At 47.2% G+C, this 23,096-nt stretch overlaps 38 non-coding genes across 38 annotated transcripts; all 38 read left to right on the top strand.

Annotated features, from left to right (window-relative positions):
• The first annotated feature begins 112 nt into the window (after positions 1–112).
• TRNAL-CAA (transfer RNA leucine (anticodon CAA)) lies at positions 113–224 on the top strand. Its single transcript has 2 exons — positions 113–150; positions 179–224. It is a non-coding gene; the product is annotated as a tRNA-Leu (tRNA).
• A 939-nt stretch (positions 225–1,163) lies between these two features.
• On the top strand, positions 1,164–1,236 carry TRNAP-CGG (transfer RNA proline (anticodon CGG)). The gene has a single exon. It is a non-coding gene; the product is annotated as a tRNA-Pro (tRNA).
• Positions 1,237–1,619: 383 nt separating this feature from the next.
• Positions 1,620–1,692, top strand: TRNAV-UAC (transfer RNA valine (anticodon UAC)). The gene has a single exon. It is a non-coding gene; the product is annotated as a tRNA-Val (tRNA).
• A 434-nt stretch (positions 1,693–2,126) lies between these two features.
• TRNAP-AGG (transfer RNA proline (anticodon AGG)) lies at positions 2,127–2,198 on the top strand. The gene has a single exon. It is a non-coding gene; the product is annotated as a tRNA-Pro (tRNA).
• A 394-nt stretch (positions 2,199–2,592) lies between these two features.
• Positions 2,593–2,665, top strand: TRNAV-AAC (transfer RNA valine (anticodon AAC)). The gene has a single exon. It is a non-coding gene; the product is annotated as a tRNA-Val (tRNA).
• A 295-nt stretch (positions 2,666–2,960) lies between these two features.
• TRNAL-CAA (transfer RNA leucine (anticodon CAA)) lies at positions 2,961–3,072 on the top strand. The gene is made up of 2 exons: positions 2,961–2,998; positions 3,027–3,072. It is a non-coding gene; the product is annotated as a tRNA-Leu (tRNA).
• A 928-nt stretch (positions 3,073–4,000) lies between these two features.
• On the top strand, positions 4,001–4,072 carry TRNAP-UGG (transfer RNA proline (anticodon UGG)). Its single transcript has one exon. It is a non-coding gene; the product is annotated as a tRNA-Pro (tRNA).
• Positions 4,073–4,456: 384 nt separating this feature from the next.
• On the top strand, positions 4,457–4,529 carry TRNAV-UAC (transfer RNA valine (anticodon UAC)). Its single transcript has one exon. It is a non-coding gene; the product is annotated as a tRNA-Val (tRNA).
• A 434-nt stretch (positions 4,530–4,963) lies between these two features.
• Positions 4,964–5,035, top strand: TRNAP-AGG (transfer RNA proline (anticodon AGG)). The gene has a single exon. It is a non-coding gene; the product is annotated as a tRNA-Pro (tRNA).
• A 385-nt stretch (positions 5,036–5,420) lies between these two features.
• On the top strand, positions 5,421–5,493 carry TRNAV-AAC (transfer RNA valine (anticodon AAC)). Its single transcript has one exon. It is a non-coding gene; the product is annotated as a tRNA-Val (tRNA).
• A 295-nt stretch (positions 5,494–5,788) lies between these two features.
• TRNAL-CAA (transfer RNA leucine (anticodon CAA)) lies at positions 5,789–5,900 on the top strand. The gene is made up of 2 exons: positions 5,789–5,826; positions 5,855–5,900. It is a non-coding gene; the product is annotated as a tRNA-Leu (tRNA).
• A 939-nt stretch (positions 5,901–6,839) lies between these two features.
• Positions 6,840–6,911, top strand: TRNAP-UGG (transfer RNA proline (anticodon UGG)). Its single transcript has one exon. It is a non-coding gene; the product is annotated as a tRNA-Pro (tRNA).
• A 384-nt stretch (positions 6,912–7,295) lies between these two features.
• Positions 7,296–7,368, top strand: TRNAV-UAC (transfer RNA valine (anticodon UAC)). Its single transcript has one exon. It is a non-coding gene; the product is annotated as a tRNA-Val (tRNA).
• Positions 7,369–8,244: 876 nt separating this feature from the next.
• TRNAV-AAC (transfer RNA valine (anticodon AAC)) lies at positions 8,245–8,317 on the top strand. Its single transcript has one exon. It is a non-coding gene; the product is annotated as a tRNA-Val (tRNA).
• A 295-nt stretch (positions 8,318–8,612) lies between these two features.
• TRNAL-CAA (transfer RNA leucine (anticodon CAA)) lies at positions 8,613–8,724 on the top strand. Its single transcript has 2 exons — positions 8,613–8,650; positions 8,679–8,724. It is a non-coding gene; the product is annotated as a tRNA-Leu (tRNA).
• Positions 8,725–9,653: 929 nt separating this feature from the next.
• TRNAP-UGG (transfer RNA proline (anticodon UGG)) lies at positions 9,654–9,725 on the top strand. The gene has a single exon. It is a non-coding gene; the product is annotated as a tRNA-Pro (tRNA).
• Positions 9,726–10,109: 384 nt separating this feature from the next.
• On the top strand, positions 10,110–10,182 carry TRNAV-UAC (transfer RNA valine (anticodon UAC)). The gene has a single exon. It is a non-coding gene; the product is annotated as a tRNA-Val (tRNA).
• Positions 10,183–10,616: 434 nt separating this feature from the next.
• Positions 10,617–10,688, top strand: TRNAP-AGG (transfer RNA proline (anticodon AGG)). Its single transcript has one exon. It is a non-coding gene; the product is annotated as a tRNA-Pro (tRNA).
• Positions 10,689–11,426: 738 nt separating this feature from the next.
• On the top strand, positions 11,427–11,538 carry TRNAL-CAA (transfer RNA leucine (anticodon CAA)). The gene is made up of 2 exons: positions 11,427–11,464; positions 11,493–11,538. It is a non-coding gene; the product is annotated as a tRNA-Leu (tRNA).
• A 940-nt stretch (positions 11,539–12,478) lies between these two features.
• On the top strand, positions 12,479–12,550 carry TRNAP-UGG (transfer RNA proline (anticodon UGG)). The gene has a single exon. It is a non-coding gene; the product is annotated as a tRNA-Pro (tRNA).
• A 384-nt stretch (positions 12,551–12,934) lies between these two features.
• TRNAV-UAC (transfer RNA valine (anticodon UAC)) lies at positions 12,935–13,007 on the top strand. The gene has a single exon. It is a non-coding gene; the product is annotated as a tRNA-Val (tRNA).
• Positions 13,008–13,893: 886 nt separating this feature from the next.
• TRNAV-AAC (transfer RNA valine (anticodon AAC)) lies at positions 13,894–13,966 on the top strand. The gene has a single exon. It is a non-coding gene; the product is annotated as a tRNA-Val (tRNA).
• A 295-nt stretch (positions 13,967–14,261) lies between these two features.
• TRNAL-CAA (transfer RNA leucine (anticodon CAA)) lies at positions 14,262–14,373 on the top strand. Its single transcript has 2 exons — positions 14,262–14,299; positions 14,328–14,373. It is a non-coding gene; the product is annotated as a tRNA-Leu (tRNA).
• A 929-nt stretch (positions 14,374–15,302) lies between these two features.
• On the top strand, positions 15,303–15,374 carry TRNAP-UGG (transfer RNA proline (anticodon UGG)). The gene has a single exon. It is a non-coding gene; the product is annotated as a tRNA-Pro (tRNA).
• A 384-nt stretch (positions 15,375–15,758) lies between these two features.
• On the top strand, positions 15,759–15,831 carry TRNAV-UAC (transfer RNA valine (anticodon UAC)). The gene has a single exon. It is a non-coding gene; the product is annotated as a tRNA-Val (tRNA).
• Positions 15,832–16,265: 434 nt separating this feature from the next.
• On the top strand, positions 16,266–16,337 carry TRNAP-AGG (transfer RNA proline (anticodon AGG)). The gene has a single exon. It is a non-coding gene; the product is annotated as a tRNA-Pro (tRNA).
• A 387-nt stretch (positions 16,338–16,724) lies between these two features.
• On the top strand, positions 16,725–16,797 carry TRNAV-AAC (transfer RNA valine (anticodon AAC)). Its single transcript has one exon. It is a non-coding gene; the product is annotated as a tRNA-Val (tRNA).
• Positions 16,798–17,092: 295 nt separating this feature from the next.
• Positions 17,093–17,204, top strand: TRNAL-CAA (transfer RNA leucine (anticodon CAA)). Its single transcript has 2 exons — positions 17,093–17,130; positions 17,159–17,204. It is a non-coding gene; the product is annotated as a tRNA-Leu (tRNA).
• Positions 17,205–18,143: 939 nt separating this feature from the next.
• On the top strand, positions 18,144–18,215 carry TRNAP-UGG (transfer RNA proline (anticodon UGG)). Its single transcript has one exon. It is a non-coding gene; the product is annotated as a tRNA-Pro (tRNA).
• Positions 18,216–18,599: 384 nt separating this feature from the next.
• TRNAV-UAC (transfer RNA valine (anticodon UAC)) lies at positions 18,600–18,672 on the top strand. The gene has a single exon. It is a non-coding gene; the product is annotated as a tRNA-Val (tRNA).
• Positions 18,673–19,106: 434 nt separating this feature from the next.
• On the top strand, positions 19,107–19,178 carry TRNAP-AGG (transfer RNA proline (anticodon AGG)). The gene has a single exon. It is a non-coding gene; the product is annotated as a tRNA-Pro (tRNA).
• A 385-nt stretch (positions 19,179–19,563) lies between these two features.
• On the top strand, positions 19,564–19,636 carry TRNAV-AAC (transfer RNA valine (anticodon AAC)). Its single transcript has one exon. It is a non-coding gene; the product is annotated as a tRNA-Val (tRNA).
• A 295-nt stretch (positions 19,637–19,931) lies between these two features.
• Positions 19,932–20,043, top strand: TRNAL-CAA (transfer RNA leucine (anticodon CAA)). Its single transcript has 2 exons — positions 19,932–19,969; positions 19,998–20,043. It is a non-coding gene; the product is annotated as a tRNA-Leu (tRNA).
• A 938-nt stretch (positions 20,044–20,981) lies between these two features.
• On the top strand, positions 20,982–21,053 carry TRNAP-UGG (transfer RNA proline (anticodon UGG)). The gene has a single exon. It is a non-coding gene; the product is annotated as a tRNA-Pro (tRNA).
• A 384-nt stretch (positions 21,054–21,437) lies between these two features.
• TRNAV-UAC (transfer RNA valine (anticodon UAC)) lies at positions 21,438–21,510 on the top strand. Its single transcript has one exon. It is a non-coding gene; the product is annotated as a tRNA-Val (tRNA).
• Positions 21,511–21,944: 434 nt separating this feature from the next.
• On the top strand, positions 21,945–22,016 carry TRNAP-AGG (transfer RNA proline (anticodon AGG)). Its single transcript has one exon. It is a non-coding gene; the product is annotated as a tRNA-Pro (tRNA).
• Positions 22,017–22,401: 385 nt separating this feature from the next.
• On the top strand, positions 22,402–22,474 carry TRNAV-AAC (transfer RNA valine (anticodon AAC)). Its single transcript has one exon. It is a non-coding gene; the product is annotated as a tRNA-Val (tRNA).
• A 295-nt stretch (positions 22,475–22,769) lies between these two features.
• Positions 22,770–22,881, top strand: TRNAL-CAA (transfer RNA leucine (anticodon CAA)). The gene is made up of 2 exons: positions 22,770–22,807; positions 22,836–22,881. It is a non-coding gene; the product is annotated as a tRNA-Leu (tRNA).
• The last annotated feature ends 215 nt before the right edge of the window (positions 22,882–23,096 follow it).

Genomic DNA, 23,096 nt, shown 5'->3' with positions numbered 1-23,096 from the left:
GCTATGTTGTATTGTTGGGGCCTTTACACCTGTGACATTGCTGTGAAGGTTGTAAGTGGAAACATTGGCAGGTGCAGATAGAAGAGTTAGACCTAAGCCCCCCTCATGAGCCGTCAGGATGGCCGAGTGGTCTAAGGCGCCAGACTCAAGAGAGCTTGATCTTCAGTGTAGCTGAGCCTTCTGGTCTCCTCATGGAGGCGTGGGTTCAAATCCCACTTCTGACAGGTCCCTTTTACACCCGTAAATCTTCCTGTTTTTTGCAGTGCGTTCCCGGCAAACACCACAATCTTTGCAGGAACCTGTAGCATGTGAAGAGAAATCCACCAACAATCAGGCTGGGCCCTCAATCACAATTCCATGGATTTCTGGAAATGACACCTCAGGCACACCTTCCATTAAATTTGCACTCCATCACAGTAACTGCCATGCTGGGTTTCTAACTAAGCAGTTGATCCCATCATTTGTTGTGAGGCTCTCCTGCCACCTTTTGGGCAGAGAAGGCACTGTCCCTGCAAAAACACAGGCAGACATGTTCAACAGGGCTTCCTGGTTATGTGGGAGGAGCAGAATGCCATTGGTCCCCCCTTGCAAATTCTAATTTACATAAGGAAGACAGAGAGGTAGCTGGGAGTAGGCACTGCACACGGGCATTGCACTCTCTCTTATGATTTGCAGCCAATTCTAGATTGAGGCAGGAGGAAAGGAGGTGACTCGCCCAACAATGGCTATACTGAGAAGTCAGCCACTCTGGGTCTCCCAGGTGAGTGTTTCAGGCCTGTGAGCCACTCATATAAATCTCGCCTGATTGAGCCTGATCGAGCGCTGAGCGAGCGCGTTTGAATCCAAATATCAAACCCCTCTTTCTCAGGCGCAGGAAATGGTGGGCCCTTCATTGCTTCTGGTGTGGAAGTCTATGGGGCAAGGGTACAGGACTTGCAGAGGAGAACAATTGCCAGAAAGTGCTTGCTGTTCTCATCAGTGCCTTTTTTCTGCTCACTGGCTGATAGGAGATTGGCTGCCCCCTTTCTTGCTAGAGTGAAAAAACAACAACTTGAGAGAAAACATGACGTTGTGAGGCTCACTTAGAGGGAGACTAGCCAAATAGCCCTGCTTTTTTCTGAAAGACGCTTCAGAAATTGTTCAAAATGTCTCCTGGCCACTCAGACTCGTTGGTCTAGGGGTATGATTCTCGCTTCGGGTGCGAGAGGTCCCGGGTTCAAATCCCGGACGAGCCCATGCTGTGGACATTTTCAGGATGCTTGTAATATAGGAGCATTTCTTCTTTTCAATGCTATAAGACGCTGTGTATGTCGAGAAAGTTCCTTACCCTGCACGCTATTTTCCACTTGTGGCGTGATAAAGGAGTGCAGGACTTCTTTGCAACTGCTTTTCTGGGCCAGACCAGCATGGTAGGAACATTACATGCATAGTGTTTTTCTAGTGTAATTTCAGGATATGGTTTCAAAATTGCCTCTTGGAATAAAAGTGGTCCTCATTCCTGTCTTCCAAAGAAATAGAGACCGGGTAAGGAGAGCCCAACTTTGAGCTACAAGGACATTGGCCCTTAGTCTGTGCATTCCAGCCCAATACATGCCAACAAGATTCCTGAGTTAGTGTCTGTTTCTGTAGTGTAGTGGTTATCACGTTTGCCTTACACGCGAAAGGTCCCTGGTTCGAGACCGGGCAGAAACAGCGGTTTGCTGTTTTTAACAGTGTTTGCCTTTACTGGCTGACTTTATAGGAAAGCTGAGATAATAGAGGCTGTCTATCCCTCACCAACCTGACGTAGTGTGCTCCAGGGATCTCAGTGACAGCTCGAAAAGAGAAGTGACGATAGCTTGCGCCATTCGCTTGCTCGCCCTTTGCTCTGAAGGGTGGGCCTACTTCATGAAAGCAAGGAATGAGAGCAGAAATGCTTTTCTTGTCCTCACCACAAGCAGACACTTAGAGAAAACAAACTGTCTGAAGGACAGAGGCTTTTTAATTTCTTGTTTGATGACGGCCATGGAAAAGACAGCAATCATATTGCAGAAGAGAGCAACATGTGCAGTTGCTTGCTTTGGGTGAAGCATTCACCGACTAGCTGCCACTAACCCCTGGAGCCGTGTCAGAGGTGTCTCTTGCGTGGCTCGTTGGTCTAGGGGTATGATTCTCGCTTAGGGTGCGAGAGGTCCTGGGTTCAAATCCCGGACGAGCCCTTTTTAGAGCTAAACATACAAATCGTACTAAAAATGCACTATGCCTGACTATTTCTAGTAATACTCGGTGCATTGTTGCGCAACATATTCCTAACCTCAGAAGAAAAATGGATCCCCGTGCTTTTTCTGCCTACCTGCTTAGTCTCAGTGTGTGATGCTTTCCCAAGCTGTACTCGCAGACATTTAGGCATTTAGGCATTTAGGCATCAGATATTTGTCTGTCGATGCCTGCACAAGTAAATTTTGAATACGTCTAATTGCAAGCATGTTGGATGATATCTCTGAGGTTTTCACACTTGTTCTGCACATTCTGAGCCGCTGCTGATACAGCAGAATAGAAGTAGGGTGAAGCCTTGAGAGGAACTTTGCTTTAACAGTAGCAAGCAGCAAGGTCGTTTCTATAGTGTAGTGGTCATCACGTTCGCATAACACGCGAAAGGTCCCCGGTTTGAGACCGGGCAGAAACACTGAGCGTTGGCTGCTTTTATGTGCACACTCTAAAACCTTATTATCTGAATGCAAGTTTAAGAAGAGGTGGTCTTTGAACACAGTGAGCCGTGGGAAACTTTCTTTACCTTTGCAAGACGAAACAAAGTTATCTGCATCCATCATCTGGGGGTCGTTCTTGTGCCTATTTTTATTTTGTTTAAGCTATGTTGTATTGTTGTGGCCTTTACACCTGTGACATTGCTGTGAAGGTTGTAAGTGGAAACATTGGCAGGTGCAGATAGAAGAGTTAGACCTAAGCCCCCCTCATGAGCCGTCAGGATGGCCGAGTGGTCTAAGGCACCAGACTCAAGAGAGCTTGATCTTCAGTGTAGCTGAGCCTTCTGGTCTCCTCATGGAGGCGTGGGTTCAAATCCCACTTCTGACAGGTCCCTTTTACAACCGTAAATCTTCCTGTTTTTTGCAGTGCGTTCCCGGCAAACACCACAATCTTTGCAGGAACCTGTAGCATGTGAAGAGAAATCCACCAACAATCAGGCTGGGCCCTCAATCACAATTCCATGGATTTCTGGAAATGACACCTCAGGCACACCTTCCATTAAATTTGCACTCCATCACAGTAACTGCCATGCTGGGTTTCTAACTAAGCAGTTGATCCCATCATTTGTTGTGAGGCTCTCCTGCCACCTTTTGGGCAGAGAAGGCACTGTCCCTGCAAAAACACAGGCAGACATGTTCAACAGGGCTTCCTGGTTATGTGGGAGGAGCAGAATGCCATTGGTCCCCCCTTGCAAATTCTAATTTACATAAGGAAGACAGAGAGGTAGCTGGGAGTAGGCACTGCACACGGGCATTGCACTCTCTCTTATGATTTGCAGCCAATTCTAGATTGAGGCAGGAGGAAAGGAGGTGACTCGCCCAACAATGGCTATACTGAGAAGTCAGCCACTCTGGGTCTCCCAGGTGAGTGTTTCAGGCCTGTGAGCCACTCATATAAATCTCGCCTGATCTCGCCTGATCGAGCGCGTTTGAATCCAAATATCAAACCCCTCTTTCTCAGGCGCAGGAAATGGTGGGCCCTTCATTGCTTCTGGTGTGGAAGTCTATGGGGCAAGGGTACAGGACTTGCAGAGGAGAACAATTGCCAGAAAGTGCTTGCTGTTCTCATCAGTGCCTTTTTTCTGCTCACTGGCTGATAGGAGATTGGCTGCCCCCTTTCTTGCTAGAGTGAAAAAACAACAACTTGAGAGAAAACATGACGTTGTGAGGCTCACTTAGAGGGAGACTAGCCAAATAGCCCTGCTTTTTTCTGAAAGACGCTTCAGAAATTGTTCAAAATGTCTCCTAGCCACTCAGGCTCGTTGGTCTAGGGGTATGATTCTCGCTTTGGGTGCGAGAGGTCCCGGGTTCAAATCCCGGAAGAGCCCATGCTGTGGACATTTTCAGGATGCTTGTAATATAGGAGCATTTCTTCTTTTCAATGCTATAAGACGCTGTGTATGTCGAGAAAGTTCCTTACCCTGCACGCTATTTTCCACTTGTGGCGTGATAAAGGAGTGCAGGACTTCTTTGCAACTGCTTTTCTGGGCCAGACCAGCATGGTAGGAACATTACATGCATAGTGTTTTTCTAGTGTAATTTCAGGATATGGTTTCAAAATCGCCTCTTGGAATAAAAGTGGTCCTCATTCCTGTCTTCCAAAGAAATAGAGACCGGGTAAGGAGAGCCCAACTTTGAGCTACAAGGACATTGGCCCTTAGTCTGTGCATTCCAGCCCAATACATGCCAACAAGATTCCTGAGTTAGTGTCTGTTTCTGTAGTGTAGTGGTTATCACGTTTGCCTTACACGCGAAAGGTCCCTGCTTCGAGACCGGGCAGAAACAGCGGTTTGCTGTTTTTAACAGTGTTTACCTTTACTGGCTGACTTCATAGGAAAGCTGAGATAATAGAGGCTGTCTATCCCTCACCAACCTGACGTAGTGTGCTCCAGGGATCTCAGTGACAGCTCGAAAAGAGAAGTGACGATAGCTTGCGCCATTCGCTTGCTCGCCCTTTGCTCTGAAGGGTGGGCCTACTTCATGAAAGCAAGGAATGGGAGCAGAAATGCTTTTCTTGTCCTCACCACAAGCAGACACTTAGAGAAAACAAACTGTCTGAAGGACAGAGGCTTTTTAATTTCTTGTTTGATGACGGCCATGGAAAAGACAGCAATCATATTGCAGAAGAGAGCAACATGTGCAGTTGCTTGCTTTGGGTGAAGCATTCACCGACTAGCTGCCACTAACCCCTGGAGCCGTGTCAGAGGTGACTCTTGCGTGGCTCGTTGGTCTAGGGGTATGATTCTCGCTTAGGGTGCGAGAGGTCCCGGGTTCAAATCCCAGACGAGCCCTTTTTAGAGCTAAACATACAAATCGTACTAAAAATGCACTATGCCTGACTATTTCTAGTAATACTCGGTGCATTGTTGCGCAACATATTCCTAACCTCAGAAGAAAAATGGATCACCGTGCTTTTTCTGCCTACCTGCTTAGTCTCAGTGTGTCCCAGGTGATGCTTTCCCAAGCTGTACTCGCAGACATTTAGGCATCAGATATTTGTCTGTCGATGCCTGCACAAGTAAATTTTGAATACGTCTAATTGCAAGCATGTTGGATGATATCTCTGAGGTTTTCACACTTGTTCTGCACATTCTGAGCCGCTGTTGATACAGCAGAATAGAAGTAGGATGAAGCCTTGAGAGGAACTTTGCTTTAACAGTAGCAAGCAGCAAGGTCGTTTCTGTAGTGTAGTGGTCATCACGTTCGCCTAACACGCGAAAGGTCCCCGGTTCGAGACCGGGCAGAAACACTGAGCGTTGGCTGCTTTTATGTGCACACTCTAAAACCTTATTATCTGAATGCAAGTTTAAGAAGAGGTGGTCTTTGAACACAGTGAGCCGTGGGAAACTTTCTTTACCTTTGCAAGACGAAACAAAGTTATCTGCATCCATCATCTGGGGGTCGTTCTTGTGCCTATTTTTATTTTGTTTAAGCTATGTTGTATTGTTGGGGCCTTTACACCTGTGACATTGCTGTGAAGGTTGTAAGTGGAAACATTGGCAGGTGCAGATAGAAGAGTTAGACCTAAGCCCCCCTCATGAGCCGTCAGGATGGCCGAGTGGTCTAAGGCGCCAGACTCAAGAGAGCTTGATCTTCAGTGTAGCTGAGCCTTCTGGTCTCCTCATGGAGGCGTGGGTTCAAATCCCACTTCTGACAGGTCACTTTTACACCCGTAAATCTTCCTGTTTTTTGCAGTGCGTTCCCGGCAAACACCACAATCTTTGCAGGAACCTGTAGCATGTGAAGAGAAATCCACCAACAATCAGGCTGGGCCCTCAATCACAATTCCATGGATTTCTGGAAATGACACCTCAGGCACACCTTCCATTAAATTTGCACTCCATCACAGTAACTGCCATGCTGGGTTTCTAACTAAGCAGTTGATCCCATCATTTGTTGTGAGGCTCTCCTGCCACCTTTTGGGCAGAGAAGGCACTGTCCCTGCAAAAACACAGGCAGACATGTTCAACAGGGCTTCCTGGTTATGTGGGAGGAGCAGAATGCCATTGGTCCCCCCTTGCAAATTCTAATTTACATAAGGAAGACAGAGAGGTAGCTGGGAGTAGGCACTGCACACGGGCATTGCACTCTCTCTTATGATTTGCAGCCAATTCTAGATTGAGGCAGGAGGAAAGGAGGTGACTCGCCCAACAATGGCTATACTGAGAAGTCAGCCACTCTGGGTCTCCCAGGTGAGTGTTTCAGGCCTGTGAGCCACTCATATAAATCTCGCCTGATCGAGCCTGAGCGAGCGCTGAGCGAGCGCGTTTGAATCCAAATATCAAACCCCTCTTTCTCAGGCGCAGGAAATGGTGGGCCCTTCATTGCTTCTGGTGTGGAAGTCTATGGGGCAAGGGTCCAGGACTTGCAGAGGAGAACAATTGCCAGAAAGTGCTTGCTGTTCTCATCTGTGCCTTTTTTCTGCTCACTGGCTGATAGGAGATTGGCTGCCCCCTTTCTTGCTAGAGTGAAAAAACAACAACTTGAGAGAAAACATGACGTTGTGAGGCTCACTTAGAGGGAGACTAGCCAAATAGCCCTGCTTTTTTCTGGAAGACGCTTCAGAAATTGTTCAAAATGTCTCCTGGCCACTCAGGCTCGTTGGTCTAGGGGTATGATTCTCGCTTTGGGTGTGAGAGGTCCCGGGTTCAAATCCCGGACGAGCCCATGCTGTGGACATTTTCAGGATGCTTGTAATATAGGAGCATTTCTTCTTTTCAATGCTATAAGACGCTGTGTATGTCGAGAAAGTTCCTTACCCTGCACGCTATTTTCCACTTGTGGCGTGATAAAGAAGTGCAGGACTTCTTTGCAACTGCTTTTCTGGGCCAGACCAGCATGGTAGGAACATTACATGCATAGTGTTTTTCTAGTGTAATTTCAGGATATGGTTTCAAAATCGCCTCTTGGAATAAAAGTGGTCCTCATTCCTGTCTTCCAAAGAAATAGAGACCGGGTAAGGAGAGCCCAACTTTGAGCTACAAGGACATTGGCCCTTAGTCTGTGCATTCCAGCCCAATACATGCCAACAAGATTCCTGAGTTAGTGTCTGTTTCTGTAGTGTAGTGGTTATCACGTTCCCCTTACACGCGAAAGGTCCCTGGTTCGAGACCGGGCAGAAACAGCGGTTTGCTGTGTTTACCTTTACTGGCTGACTTTATAGGAAAGCTGAGATAATAGAGGCTGTCTATCCCTCACCAACCTGACGTAGTGTGCTCCAGGGATCTCAGTGACAGCTCGAAAAGAGAAGTGACGATAGCTTGCGCCATTCGCTTGCTCGCCCTTTGCTCTGAAGGGTGGGCCTACTTCATGAAAGCAAGGAATGAGAGCAGAAATGCTTTTCTTGTCCTCACCACAAGCAGACACTTAGAGAAAACAAACTGTCTGAAGGACAGGGGCTTTTTAATTTCTTGTTTGATGACGGCCATGGAAAAGACAGCAATCATATTGCAGAAGAGAGCAACATGTGCAGTTGCTTGCTTTGGGTGAAGCATTCACCGACTAGCTGCCACTAACCCCTGGAGCCGTGTCAGAGGTGACTCTTGCGTGGCTCGTTGGTCTAGGGGTATGATTCTCGCTTAGGGTGCGAGAGGTCCAAATCCCGGACGAGCCCTTTTTTAGAGCTAAACATACAAATCGTACTAAAAATGCACTATGCCTGACTATTTCTAGTAATACTCGGTTGATTTTTTGCTTAACATATTCCTAACCTCAGTAGAAAAATGGATCACCGTGCTTTTTCTGCCTACCTGCTTAGTCTCAGTGTGTCCCAGGTGATGCTTTCCCAAGCTGTACTCGCAGACATTTAGGCATCAGATATTTGTCTGTCGATGCCTGCACAAGTAAATTTTGAATACGTCTAATTGCAAGCATGTTGGATGATATCTCTGAGGTTTTCACACTTGTTCTGCACATTCTGAGCCGCTGCTGATACAGCAGAATAGAAGTAGGATGAAGCCTTGAGAGGAACTTTGCTTTAACAGTAGCAAGCAGCAAGGTCGTTTCTGTAGTGTAGTGGTCATCACGTTCGCCTAACACGCGAAAGGTCCCCAGTTCGAGACCGGGCAGAAACACTGAGCGTTGGCTGCTTTTATGAGCACACTCTAAAACCTTATTATCTGAATGCAAGTTTAAGAAGAGGTGGTCTTTGAACACAGTGAGCCGTGGGAAACTTTCTTTACCTTTGCAAGACGAAACAAAGTTATCTGCATCCATCATCTGGGGGTCGTTCTTGTGCCTATTTTTATTTTGTTTAAGCTATGTTGTACTGTTGGGGCCTTTACACCTGTGACATTGCTGTGAAGGTTGTAAGTGGAAACATTGGCAGGTGCAGATAGAAGAGTTAGACCTAAGCCCCCCTCATGAGCCGTCAGGATGGCCGAGTGGTCTAAGGCGCCAGACTCAAGAGAGCTTGATCTTCAGTGTAGCTGAGCCTTCTGGTCTCCTCATGGAGGCGTGGGTTCAAATCCCACTTCTGACAGGTCCCTTTTACACCCGTAAATCTTCCTGTTTTTTGCAGTGCGTTCCCGGCAAACACCACAATCTTTGCAGGAACCTGTAGCATGTGAAGAGAAATCCACCAACAATCAGGCTGGGCCCTCAATCACAATTCCATGGATTTCTGGAAATGACACCTCAGGCACACCTTCCATTAAATTTGCACTCCATCACAGTAACTGCCATGCTGGGTTTCTAACTAAGCAGTTGATCCCATCATTTGTTGTGAGGCTCTCCTGCCACCTTTTGGGCAGAGAAGGCACTGTCCCTGCAAAAACACAGGCAGACGTGTTCAACAGGGCTTCCTGGTTATGTGGGAGGAGCAGAATGCCATTGGTCCCCCCTTGCAAATTCTAATTTACATAAGGAAGACAGAGAGGTAGCTGGGAGTAGGCACTGCACACGGGCATTGCACTCTCTCTTATGATTTGCAGCCAATTCTAGATTGAGGCAGGAGGAAAGGAGGTGACTCACCCAACAATGGCTACACTGAGAAGTCAGCCACTCTGGGTCTCCCAGGTGAGTGTTTCAGGCCTGTGAGCCACTCATATAAATCTCGCCTGATCGAGCGCTGAGCGAGCGCGTTTGAATCCAAATATCAAACCCCTCTTTCTCAGGCGCAGGAAATGGTGGGCCCTTCATTGCTTCTGGTGTGGAAGTCTATGGGGCAAGGGTCCAGGACTTGCAGAGGAGAACAATTGCCAGAAAGTGCTTGCTGTTCTCATCTGTGCCTTTTTTCTGCTCACTGGCTGATAGGAGATTGGCTGCCCCCTTTCTTGCTAGAGTGAAAAAACAACAACTTGAGAGAAAACATGACGTTGTGAGGCTCACTTAGAGGGAGACTAGCCAAATAGCCCTGCTTTTTTCTGAAAGACGCTTCAGAAATTGTTCAAAATGTCTCCTGGCCACTCAGGCTCGTTGGTCTAGGGGTATGATTCTCGCTTTGGGTGCAAGAGGTCCCGGGTTCAAATCCCGGACGAGCCCATGCTGTGGACATTTTCAGGATGCTTGTAATATAGGAGCATTTCTTCTTTTCAATGCTATAAGACGCTGTGTATGTCGAGAAAGTTCCTTACCCTGCACGCTATTTTCCACTTGTGGCGTGATAAAGGAGTGCAGGACTTCTTTGCAACTGCTTTTCTGGGCCAGACCAGCATGGTAGGAACATTACATGCATAGTGTTTTTCTAGTGTAATTTCAGGATATGGTTTCAAAATCGCCTCTTGGAATAAAAGTGGTCCTCATTCCTGTCTTCCAAAGAAATAGAGACCGGGTAAGGAGAGCCCAACTTTGAGCTACAAGGACATTGGCCCTTAGTCTGTGCATTCCAGCCCAATACATGCCAACAAGATTCCTGAGTTAGTGTCTGTTTCTGTAGTGTAGTGGTTATCACGTTCGCCTTACACGCGAAAGGTCCCTGGTTCGAGACCGGGCAGAAACAGCGGTTTGCTGTTTTTAACAGTGTTTACCTTTACTGGCTGACTTTATAGGAAAGCTGAGATAATAGAGGCTGTCTATCCCTCACCAACCTGACGTAGTGTGCTCCAGGGATCTCAGTGACAGCTCGAAAAGAGAAGTGACGATAGCTTGCGCCATTCGCTTGCTCGCCCTTTGCTCTGAAGGGTGGGCCTACTTCATGAAAGCAAGGAATGAGAGCAGAAATGCTTTTCTTGTCCTCACCACAAGCAGACACTTAGAGAAAACAAACTGTCTGAAGGACAGAGGCTTTTTAATTTCTTGTTTGATGACGGCCATGGAAAAGACAGCAATCATATTGCAGAAGAGAGCAACATGTGCAGTTGCTTGCTTTGGGTGAAGCATTCACCGACTAGCTGCCACTAACCCCTGGAGCCGTGTCAGAGGTGACTCTTGCGTGGCTCGTTGGTCTAGGGGTATGATTCTCGCTTAGGGTGCGAGAGGTCCCGGGTTCAAATCCCGGACGAGCCCTTTTTAGAGCTAAACATACAAATCGTACTAAAAATGCACTATGCCTGACTATTTCTAGTAATACTCGGTGCATTGTTGCGCAACATATTCCTAACCTCAGAAGAAAAATGGATCACCGTGCTTTTTCTGCCTACCTGCTTAGTCTCAGTGTGTCCCAGGTGATGCTTTCCCAAGCTGTACTCGCAGACATTTAGGCATCAGATATTTGTCTGTCGATGCCTGCACAAGTAAATTTTGAATACGTCTAATTGCAAGCATGTTGGATGATATCTCTGAGGTTTTCACACTTGTTCTGCACATTCTGAGCCGCTGCTGATACAGCAGAATAGAAGTAGGGTGAAGCCTTGAGAGGAACTTTGCTTTAACAGTAGCAAGCAGCAAGGTCGTTTCATCACGTTCGCCTAACACGCGAAAGGTCCCCGGTTCGAGACCGGGCAGAAACACTGAGCGTTGGCTGCTTTTATGTGCACACTCTAAAACCTTATTATCTGAATGCAAGTTTAAGAAGAGGTGGTCTTTGAACACATTGAGCCGTGGGAAACTTTCTTTACCTTTGCAAGACGAAACAAAGTTATCTGCATCCATCATCTGGGGGTCGTTCTTGTGCCTATTTTTATTTTGTTTAAGCTATGTTGTATTGTTGGGGCCTTTACACCTGTGACATTGCTGTGAAGGTTGTAAGTGGAAACATTGGCAGGTGCAGATAGAAGAGTTAGACCTAAGCCCCCCTCATGAGCCGTCAGGATGGCCGAGTGGTCAAAGGCGCCAGACTCAAGAGAGCTTGATCTTCAGTGTAGCTGAGCCTTCTGGTCTCCTCATGGAGGCGTGGGTTCAATTCCCACTTCTGACAGGTCCCTTTTACACCCATAAATCATCCTGTTTTTTGCAGTGCGTTCCCGGCAAACACCACAATCTTTGCAGGAACCTGTAGCATGTGAAGAGAAATCCACCAACAATCAGGCTGGGCCCTCAATCACAATTCCATGGATTTCTGGAAATGACACCTCAGGCACACCTTCCATTAAATTTGCACTCCATCACAGTAACTGCCATGCTGGGTTTCTAACTAAGCAGTTGATCCCATCATTTGTTGTGAGGCTCTCCTGCCACCTTTTGGGCAGAGAAGGCACTGTCCCTGCAAAAACACAGGCAGACATGTTCAACAGGGCTTCCTGGTTGTGTGGGAGGAGCAGAATGCCATTGGTCCCCCCTTGCAAATTCTAATTTACATAAGGAAGACAGAGAGGTAGCTGGGAGTAGGCACTGCACACGGGCATTGCACTCTCTCTTATGATTTGCAGCCAATTCTAGATTGAGGCAGGAGGAAAGGAGGTGACTCGCCCAACAATGGCTATACTGAGAAGTCACCCACTCTGGGTCTCCCAGGTGAGTGTTTCAGGCCAGTGAGCCACTCATATAAATCTCGCCTGATCGAGCCTGATCGAGCGCTGAGCGAGCGCGTTTGAATCCAAATATCAAACCCCTCTTTCTCAGGCGCAGGAAATGGTGGGCCCTTCATTGCTTCTGGTGTGGAAGTCTATGGGGCAAGGGTCCAGGACTTGCAGAGGAGAACAATTGCCAGAAAGCGCTTGCTGTTCTCATCTGTGCCTTTTTTCTGCTCACTGGCTGATAGGAGATTGGCTGTCCCCTTTCTTGCTAGAGTGAAAAAACCAACAACTTGAGAGAAAACATGACGTTGTGAGGCTCACTTAGAGGGAGACTAGCCAAATAGCCCTGCTTTTTTCTGAAAGACGCTTCAGAAATTGTTCAAAATGTCTCCTGGCCACTCAGGCTCGTTGGTCTAGGGGTATGATTCTCGCTTTGGGTGCGAGAGGTCCCGGGTTCAAATCCCGGACGAGCCCATGCTGTGGACATTTTCAGGATGCTTGTAATATAGGAGCATTTCTTCTTTTCAATGCTATAAGACGCTGTGTATGTCGAGAAAGTTCCTTACCCTGCACGCTATTTTCCACTTGTGGCGTGATAAAGGAGTGCAGGACTTCTTTGCAACTGCTTTTCTGGGCCAGACCAGCATGGTAGGAACATTACATGCATAGTGTTTTTCTAGTGTAATTTCAGGATATGGTTTCAAAATCGCCTCTTGGAATAAAAGTGGTCCTCATTCCTGTCTTCCAAAGAAATAGAGACCGGGTAAGGAGAGCCCAACTTTGAGCTACAAGGACATTGGCCCATAGTCTGTGCATTCCAGCCCAATACATGCCAACAAGATTCCTGAGTTAGTGTCTGTTTCTGTAGTGTAGTGGTTATCACGTTCGCCTTACACGCGAAAGGTCCCTGGTTCGAGACCGGGCAGAAACAGCGGTTTGCTGTTTTTAACAGTGTTTGCCTTTACTGGCTGACTTCATAGGAAAGCTGAGATAATAGAGGCTGTCTATCCCTCACCAACCTGACGTAGTGTGCTCCAGGGATCTCAGTGACAGCTCGAAAAGAGAAGTGACGATAGCTTGCGCCATTCGCTTGCTCGCCCTTTGCTCTGAAGGGTGGGCCTACTTCATGAAAGCAAGGAATGAGAGCAGAAATGCTTTTCTTGTCCTCACCGCAAGCAGACACTTAGAGAAAACAAACTGTCTGAAGGACAGAGGCTTTTTAATTTCTTGTTTGATGACGGCCATGGAAAAGACAGCAATCATATTGCAGAAGAGAGCAACATGTGCAGTTGCTTGCTTTGGGTGAAGCATTCACCGACTAGCTGCCACTAACCCCTGGAGCCGTGTCAGAGGTGACTCTTGCGTGGCTCGTTGGTCTAGGGGTATGATTCTCGCTTAGGGTGCGAGAGGTCCAAATCCCGGACGAGCCCTTTTTTAGAGCTAAACATACAAATCGTACTAAAAATGCACTATGCCTGACTATTTCTAGTAATACTCGGTTGATTTTTTGCTTAACATATTCCTAACCTCAGTAGAAAAATGGATCACCGTGCTTTTTCTGCCTACCTGCTTAGTCTCAGTGTGTCCCAGGTGATGCTTTCCCAAGCTGTACTCGCAGACATTTAGGCATCAGATATTTGTCTGTCGATGCCTGCACAAGTAAATTTTGAATACGTCTAATTGCAAGCATGTTGGATGATATCTCTGAGGTTTTCACACTTGTTCTGCACATTCTGAGCCGCTGCTGATACAGCAGAATAGAAGTAGGATGAAGCCTTGAGAGGAACTTTGCTTTAACAGTAGCAAGCAGCAAGGGCGTTTCTGTAGTGTAGTGGTCATCACGTTCGCCTAACACGCGAAAGGTCCCCAGTTCGAGACCGGGCAGAAACACTGAGCGTTGGCTGCTTTTATGAGCACACTCTAAAACCTTATTATCTGAATGCAAGTTTAAGAAGAGGTGGTCTTTGAACACAGTGAGCCGTGGGAAACTTTCTTTACCTTTGCAAGACGAAACAAAGTTATCTGCATCCATCATCTGGGGGTCGTTCTTGTGCCTATTTTTATTTTGTTTAAGCTATGTTGTACTGTTGGGGCCTTTACACCTGTGACATTGCTGTGAAGGTTGTAAGTGGAAACATTGGCAGGTGCAGATAGAAGAGTTAGACCTAAGCCCACCTCATGAGCCGTCAGGATGGCCGAGTGGTCTAAGGCGCCAGACTCAAGAAAGCTTGATCTTCAGTGTAGCTGAGCCTTCTGGTCTCCTCATGGAGGCGTGGGTTCAAATCCCACTTCTGACGGGTCCCTTTTACACCCGTAAATCTTCCTGTTTTTTGCAGTGCGTTCCCGGCAAACACCACAATCTTTGCAGGAACCTGTAGCATGTGAAGAGAAATCCACCAACAATCAGGCTGGGCCCTCAATCACAATTCCATGGATTTCTGGAAATGACACCTCAGGCACACCTTCCATTAAATTTGCACTCCATCACAGTAACTGCCATGCTGGGTTTCTAACTAAGCAGTTGATCCCATCATTTGTTGTGAGGCTCTCCTGCCACCTTTTGGGCAGAGAAGGCACTGTCCCTGCAAAAACACAGGCAGACGTGTTCAACAGGGCTTCCTGGTTATGTGGGAGGAGCAGAATGCCATTGGTCCCCCCTTGCAAATTCTAATTTACATAAGGAAGACAGAGAGGTAGCTGGGAGTAGGCACTGCACACGGGCATTGCACTCTCTCTTATGATTTGCAGCCAATTCTAGATTGAGGCAGGAGGAAAGGAGGTGACTCACCCAACAATGGCTACACTGAGAAGTCAGCCACTCTGGGTCTCCCAGGTGAGTGTTTCAGGCCTGTGAGCCACTCATATAAATCTCGCCTGATCGAGCGCTGAGCGAGCGCGTTTGAATCCAAATATCAAACCCCTCTTTCTCAGGCGCAGGAAATGGTGGGCCCTTCATTGCTTCTGGTGTGGAAGTCTATGGGGCAAGGGTCCAGGACTTGCAGAGGAGAACAATTGCCAGAAAGTGCTTGCTGTTCTCATCTGTGCCTTTTTTCTGCTCACTGGCTGATAGGAGATTGGCTGCCCCCTTTCTTGCTAGAGTGAAAAAACAACAACTTGAGAGAAAACATGACGTTGTGAGGCTCACTTAGAGGGAGACTAGCCAAATAGCCCTGCTTTTTTCTGAAAGACGCTTCAGAAATTGTTCAAAATGTCTCCTGGCCACTCAGGCTCGTTGGTCTAGGGGTATGATTCTCGCTTTGGGTGCGAGAAGTCCCGGGTTCAAATCCCGGACGAGCCCATGCTGTGGACATTTTCAGGATGCTTGTAATATAGGAGCATTTCTTCTTTTCAATGCTATAAGACGCTGTGTATGTCGAGAAAGTTCCTTACCCTGCACGCTATTTTCCACTTGTGGCGTGATAAAGGAGTGCAGGACTTCTTTGCAACTGCTTTTCTGGGCCAGACCAGCATGGTAGGAACATTACATGCATAGTGTTTTTCTAGTGTAATTTCAGGATATGGTTTCAAAATTGCCTCTTGGAATAAAAGTGGTCCTCATTCCTGTCTTCCAAAGAAATAGAGACCGGGTAAGGAGAGCCCAACTTTGAGCTACAAGGACATTGGCCCTTAGTCTGTGCATTCCAGCCCAATACATGCCAACAAGATTCCTGAGTTAGTGTCTGTTTCTGTAGTGTAGTGGTGATCACGTTCGCCTTACACGCGAAAGGTCCCTGGTTCGAGACCGAGCAGAAACAGCGGTTTGCTGTTTTTAACAGTGTTTGCCTTTACTGGCTGACTTTATAGGAAAGCTGAGATAATAGAGGCTGTCTATCCCTCACCAACCTGACGTAGTGTGCTCCAGGGATCTCAGTGACAGCTCGAAAAGAGAAGTGACGATAGCTTGCGCCATTCGCTTGCTCGCCCTTTGCTCTGAAGGGTGGGCCTACTTCATGAAAGCAAGGAATGAGAGCAGAAATGCTTTTCTTGTCCTCACCACAAGCAGACACTTAGAGAAAACAAACTGTCTGAAGGACAGAGGCTTTTTAATTTCTTGTTTGATAACGGCCATGGAAAAGACAGCAATCATATTGCAGAAGAGAGCAACATGTGCAGTTGCTTGCTTTGGGTGAAGCATTCACCGACTAGCTGCCACTAACCCCTGGAGCCGTGTCAGAGGTGACTCTTGCGTGGCTCGTTGGTCTAGGGGTATGATTCTCGCTTAGGGTGCGAGAGGTCCCGGGTTCAAATCCCGGACGAGCCCTTTTTTAGAGCTAAACATACAAATCCTACTAAAAATGCACTATGCCTGACTATTTATAGTAATACTCGGTTGATTTTTTGCTTAACATATTCCTAACCTCAGTAGAAAAATGGATCACCGTGCTTTTTCTGCTTACCTGCTTAGTCTCAGTGTGTCCCAGGTGATGCTTTCCCAAGCTGTACTCGCAGACATTTAGGCATCAGATATTTGTCTGTCGATGCCTGCACAAGTAAATTTTGAATACGTCTAATTGCAAGCATGTTGGATGATATCTCTGAGGTTTTCACACTTGTTCTGCACATTCTGAGCCGCTGCTGATACAGCAGAATAGAAGTAGGATGAAGCCTTGAGAGGAACTTTGCTTTAACAGTAGCAAGCAGCAAGGTCGTTTCTGTAGTGTAGTGGTCATCACGTTCGCCTAACACGTGAAAGGTCCCCAGTTCGAGACCGGGCAGAAACACTGAGCGTTGGCTGCTTTTATGTGCACACTCTAAAACCTTATTATCTGAATGCAAGTTTAAGAAGAGGTGGTCTTTGAACACAGTGAGCCGTGGGAAACTTTCTTTACCTTTGCAAGACGAAACAAAGTTATCTGCATCCATCATCTGGGGGTCGTTCTTGTGCCTATTTTTATTTTGTTTAAGCTATGTTGTACTGTTGGGGCCTTTACACCTGTGACATTGCTGTGAAGGTTGTAAGTGGAAACATTGGCAGGTGCAGATAGAAGAGTTAGACCTAAGCCCCCCTCATGAGCCGTCAGGATGGCCGAGTGGTCTAAGGCGCCAGACTCAAGAGAGCTTGATCTTCAGTGTAGCTGAGCCTTCTGGTCTCCTCATGGAGGCATGGGTTCAAATCCCACTTCTGACAGGTCCCTTTTACACCCTTAAATCTTCCTGTTTTTTGCAGTGCGTTCCCGGCAAACACCACAATCTTTGCAGGAACCTGTAGCATGTGAAGAGAAATCCACCAACAATCAGGCTGGGCCCTCAATCACAATTCCATGGATTTCTGGAAATGACACCTCAGGCACACCTTCCATTAAATTTGCACTCCATCACAGTAACTGCCATGCTGGGTTTCTAACTAAGCAGTTGATCCCATCATTTGTTGTGAGGCTCTCCTGCCACCTTTTGGGCAGAGAAGGCACTGTCCCTGCAAAAACACAGGCAGACATGTTCAACAGGGCTTCCTGGTTATGTGGGAGGAGCAGAATGCCATTGGTCCCCCCTTGCAAATTCTAATTTACATAAGGAAGACAGAGAGGTAGCTGGGAGTAGGCACTGCACACGGGCATTGCACTCTCTCTTATGATTTGCAGCCAATTCTAGATTGAGGCAGGAGGAAAGGAGGTGACTCGCCCAACAATGGCTATACTGAGAAGTCAGCCACTCTGGGTCTCCCAGGTGAGTGTTTCAGGCCTATGAGCCACTCATATAAATCTCGCCTGATCGAGCCTGATCGAGCGCTGAGCGAGCGCGTTTGAATCCAAATATCAAACCCCTCTTTCTCAGGCGCAGGAAATGGTGGGCCCTTCATTGCTTCTGGTGTGGAAGTCTATGGGGCAAGGGTCCAGGACTTGCAGAGGAGAACAATTGCCAGAAAGTGCTTGCTGTTCTCATCTGTGCCTTTTTTCTGCTCACTGGCTGATAGGAGATTGGCTGCCCCCTTTCTTGCTAGAGTGAAAAAACAACAACTTGAGAGAAAACATGACGTTGTGAGGCTCACTTAGAGGGAGACTAGCCAAATAGCCCTGCTTTTTTCTGAAAGACGCTTCAGAAATTGTTCAAAATGTCTCCTGGCCACTCAGGCTCGTTGGTCTAGGGGTATGATTCTCGCTTTGGGTGCGAGAGGTCCCGGGTTCAAATCCCGGACGAGCCCATGCTGTGGACATTTTCAGGATGCTTGTAATATAGGAGCATTTCTTCTTTTCAATGCTATAAGACGCTGTGTATGTCGAGAAAGTTCCTTACCCTGCACGCTATTTTCCACTTGTGGCGTGATAAAGGAGTGCAGGACTTCTTTGCAACTGCTTTTCTGGGCCAGACCAGCATGGTAGGAACATTACATGCATAGTGTTTTTCTAGTGTAATTTCAGGATATGGTTTCAAAATCGCCTCTTGGAATAAAAGTGGTCCTCATTCCTGTCTTCCAAAGAAATAGAGACCGGGTAAGGAGAGCCCAACTTTGAGCTACAAGGACATTGGCCCTTAGTCTGTGCATTCCAGCCCAATACATGCCAACAAGATTCCTGAGTTAGTGTCTGTTTCTGTAGTGTAGTGGTTATCACGTTCGCCTTACACGCGAAAGGTCCCTGGTTCGAGACCGGGCAGAAACAGCGGTTTGCTGTTTTTAACAGTGTTTACCTTTACTGGCTGACTTTATAGGAAAGCTGAGATAATAGAGGCTGTCTATCCCTCACCAACCTGACGTAGTGTGCTCCAGGGATCTCAGTGACAGCTCGAAAAGAGAAGTGACGATAGCTTGCGCCATTCGCTTGCTCGCCCTTTGCTCTGAAGGGTGGGCCTACTTCATGAAAGCAAGGAATGAGAGCAGAAATGCTTTTCTTGTCCTCACCACAAGCAGACACTTAGAGAAAACAAACTGTCTGAAGGACAGAGGCTTTTTAATTTCTTGTTTGATGACGGCCATGGAAAAGACAGCAATCATATTGCAGAAGAGAGCAACATGTGCAGTTGCTTGCTTTGGGTGAAGCATTCACCGACTAGCTGCCACTAACCCCTGGAGCCGTGTCAGAGGTGACTCTTGCGTGGCTCGTTGGTCTAGGGGTATGATTCTCGCTTAGGGTGCGAGAGGTCCCGGGTTCAAATCCCGGACGAGCCCTTTTTAGAGCTAAACATACAAATCGTACTAAAAATGCACTATGCCTGACTATTTCTAGTAATACTCGGTGCATTGTTGCGCAACATATTCCTAACCTCAGAAGAAAAATGGATCACCGTGCTTTTTCTGCCTACCTGCTTAGTCTCAGTGTGTCCCAGGTGATGCTTTCCCAAGCTGTACTCGCAGACATTTAGGCATCAGATATTTGTCTGTCGATGCCTGCACAAGTAAATTTTGAATACGTCTAATTGCAAGCATGTTGGATGATATCTCTGAGGTTTTCACACTTGTTCTGCACATTCTGAGCCGCTGCTGATACAGCAGAATAGAAGTAGGGTGAAGCCTTGAGAGGAACTTTGCTTTAACAGTAGCAAGCAGCAAGGTCGTTTCTGTAGTGTAGTGGTCATCACGTTCGCCTAACACGCGAAAGGTCCCCGGTTCGAGACCGGGCAGAAACACTGAGTGTTGGCTGCTTTTATGTGCACACTCTAAAACCTTATTATCTGAATGCAAGTTTAAGAAGAGGTGGTCTTTGAACACATTGAGCCGTGGGAAACTTTCTTTACCTTTGCAAGACGAAACAAAGTTATCTGCATCCATCATCTGGGGGTCGTTCTTGTGCCTATTTTTATTTTGTTTAAGCTATGTTGTATTGTTGGGGCCTTTACACCTGTGACATTGCTGTGAAGGTTGTAAGTGGAAACATTGGCAGGTGCAGATAGAAGAGTTAGACCTAAGCCCCCCTCATGAGACGTCAGGATGGCCGAGTGGTCTAAGGCGCCAGACTCAAGAGAGCTTGATCTTCAGTGTAGCTGAGCCTTCTGGTCTCCTCATGGAGGCGTGGGTTCAAATCCCACTTCTGACAGGTCCCTTTTACACCCATAAATCTTCCTGTTTTTTGCAGTGCGTTCCCGGCAAACACCACAATCTTTGCAGGAACCTGTAGCATGTGAAGAGAAATCCACCAACAATCAGGCTGGGCCCTCAATCACAATTCCATGGATTTCTGGAAATGACACCTCAGGCACACCTTCCATTAAATTTGCACTCCATAACAGTAACTGCCATGCTGGGTTTCTAACTAAGCAGTTGATCCCATCATTTGTTGTGAGGCTCTCCTGCCACCTTTTGGGCAGAGAAGGCACTGTCCCTGCAAAAACACAGGCAGACATGTTCAACAGGGCTTCCTGGTTATGTGGGAGGAGCAGAATGCTATGGTCCCCCCTTGCAAATTCTAATTTACATAAGGAAGACAGAGAGGTAGCTGGGAGTAGGCACTGCACACGGGCATTGCACTCTCTCTTATGATTTGCAGCCAATTCTAGATTGAGGCAGGAGGAAAGGAGGTGACTCGCCCAACAATGGCTATACTGAGAAGTCAGCCACTCTGGGTCTCCCAGGTGAGTGTTTCAGGCCTATGAGCCACTCATATAAATCTCGCCTGATCGAGCCTGATCGAGCGCTGAGCGAGCGCGTTTGAATCCAAATATCAAACCCCTCTTTCTCAGGCGCAGGAAATGGTGGGCCCTTCATTGCTTCTGGTGTGGAAGTCTATGGGGCAAGGGTCCAGGACTTGCAGAGGAGAACAATTGCCAGAAAGTGCTTGCTGTTCTCATCTGTGCCTTTTTTCTGCTCACTGGCTGATAGGAGATTGGCTGCCCCCTTTCTTGCTAGAGTGAAAAAACAACAACTTGAGAGAAAACATGACGTTGTGAGGCTCACTTAGAGGGAGACTAGCCAAATAGCCCTGCTTTTTTCTGAAAGACGCTTCAGAAATTGTTCATAATGTCTCCTGGCCACTCAGGCTCGTTGGTCTAGGGGTATGATTCTCGCTTTGGGTGCGAGAGGTCCCGGGTTCAAATCCCGGACGAGCCCATGCTGTGGACATTTTCAGGATGCTTGTAATATAGGAGCATTTCTTCTTTTCAATGCTATAAGACGCTGTGTATGTCGAGAAAGTTCCTTACCCTGCACGCTATTTTCCACTTGTGGCGTGATAAAGGAGTGCAGGACTTCTTTGCAACTGCTTTTCTGGGCCAGACCAGCATGGTAGGAACATTACATGCATAGTGTTTTTCTAGTGTAATTTCAGGATATGGTTTCAAAATCGCCTCTTGGAATAAAAGTGGTCCTCATTCCTGTCTTCCAAAGAAATAGAGACCGGGTAAGGAGAGCCCAACTTTGAGCTACAAGGACATTGGCCCTTAGTCTGTGCATTCCAGCCCAATACATGCCAACAAGATTCCTGAGTTAGTGTCTGTTTCTGTAGTGTAGTGGTTATCACGTTCGCCTTACACGCGAAAGGTCCCTGGTTCGAGACCGGGCAGAAACAGCGGTTTGCTGTTTTTAACAGTGTTTACCTTTACTGGCTGACTTTATAGGAAAGCTGAGATAATAGAGGCTGTCTATCCCTCACCAACCTGACGTAGTGTGCTCCAGGGATCTCAGTGACAGCTCGAAAAGAGAAGTGACGATAGCTTGCGCCATTCGCTTGCTCGCCCTTTGCTCTGAAGGGTGGGCCTACTTCATGAAAGCAAGGAATGAGAGCAGAAATGCTTTTCTTGTCCTCACCACAAGCAGACACTTAGAGAAAACAAACTGTCTGAAGGACAGAGGCTTTTTAATTTCTTGTTTGATGACGGCCATGGAAAAGACAGCAATCATATTGCAGAAGAGAGCAACATGTGCAGTTGCTTGCTTTGGGTGAAGCATTCACTGACTAGCTGCCACTAACCCCTGGAGCCGTGTCAGAGGTGACTCTTGCGTGGCTCGTTGGTCTAGGGGTATGATTCTTGCTTAGGGTGCGAGAGGTCCCGGGTTCAAATCCCGGACGAGCCCTTTTTAGAGCTAAACATACAAATCGTACTAAAAATGCACTATGCCTGACTATTTCTAGTAATACTCGGTGCATTGTTGCGCAACATATTCCTAACCTCAGAAGAAAAATGGATCACCGTGCTTTTTCTGCCTACCTGCTTAGTCTCAGTGTGTCCCAGGTGATGCTTTCCCAAGCTGTACTCGCAGACATTTAGGCATCAGATATTTGTCTGTCGATGCCTGCACAAGTAAATTTTGAATACGTCTAATTGCAAGCATGTTGGATGATATCTCTGAGGTTTTCACACTTGTTCTGCACATTCTGAGCCGCTGCTGATACAGCAGAATAGAAGTAGGGTGAAGCCTTGAGAGGAACTTTGCTTTAACAGTAGCAAGCAGCAAGGTCGTTTCTGTAGTGTAGTGGTCATCACGTTCGCCTAACACGCGAAAGGTCCCCGGTTCGAGACCGGGCAGAAACACTGAGCGTTGGCTGCTTTTATGTGCACACTCTAAAACCTTATTATCTGAATGCAAGTTTAAGAAGAGGTGGTCTTTGAACACATTGAGCCGTGGGAAACTTTCTTTACCTTTGCAAGACGAAACAAAGTTATCTGCATCCATCATCTGGGGGTCGTTCTTGTGCCTATTTTTATTTTGTTTAAGCTATGTTGTATTGTTGGGGCCTTTACACCTGTGACATTGCTGTGAAGGTTGTAAGTGGAAACATTGGCAGGTGCAGATAGAAGAGTTAGACCTAAGCCCCCCTCATGAGCCGTCAGGATGGTCCAGTGGTCTAAGGCGCCAGACTCAAGAGAGCTTGATCTTCAGTGTAGCTGAGCCTTCTGGTCTCCTTATGGAGGCGTGGGTTCAAATCCCACTTCTGACAGGTCCCTTTTACACCCATAAATCTTCCTGTTTTTTGCAGTGCGTTCCCGGCAAACACCACAATCTTTGCAGGAACCTGTAGCATGTGAAGAGAAATCCACCAACAATCAGGCTGGGCCCTCAATCACAATTCCATGGATTTCTGGAAATGACACCTCAGGCACACCTTCCATTAAATTTGCACTCCATCACAGTAACTGCCATGCTGGGTTTCTA

The sequence above is a fragment of the Lissotriton helveticus genome, chromosome 10 (genome assembly GCF_964261635.1).
Source record: "Lissotriton helveticus chromosome 10, aLisHel1.1, whole genome shotgun sequence".
Classification (NCBI taxonomy): Eukaryota; Metazoa; Chordata; class Amphibia; order Caudata; family Salamandridae; genus Lissotriton; species Lissotriton helveticus.
Note: the sequence above shows the minus strand (reverse complement) of the source record. Positions and strands in the feature narration are given on the sequence as shown.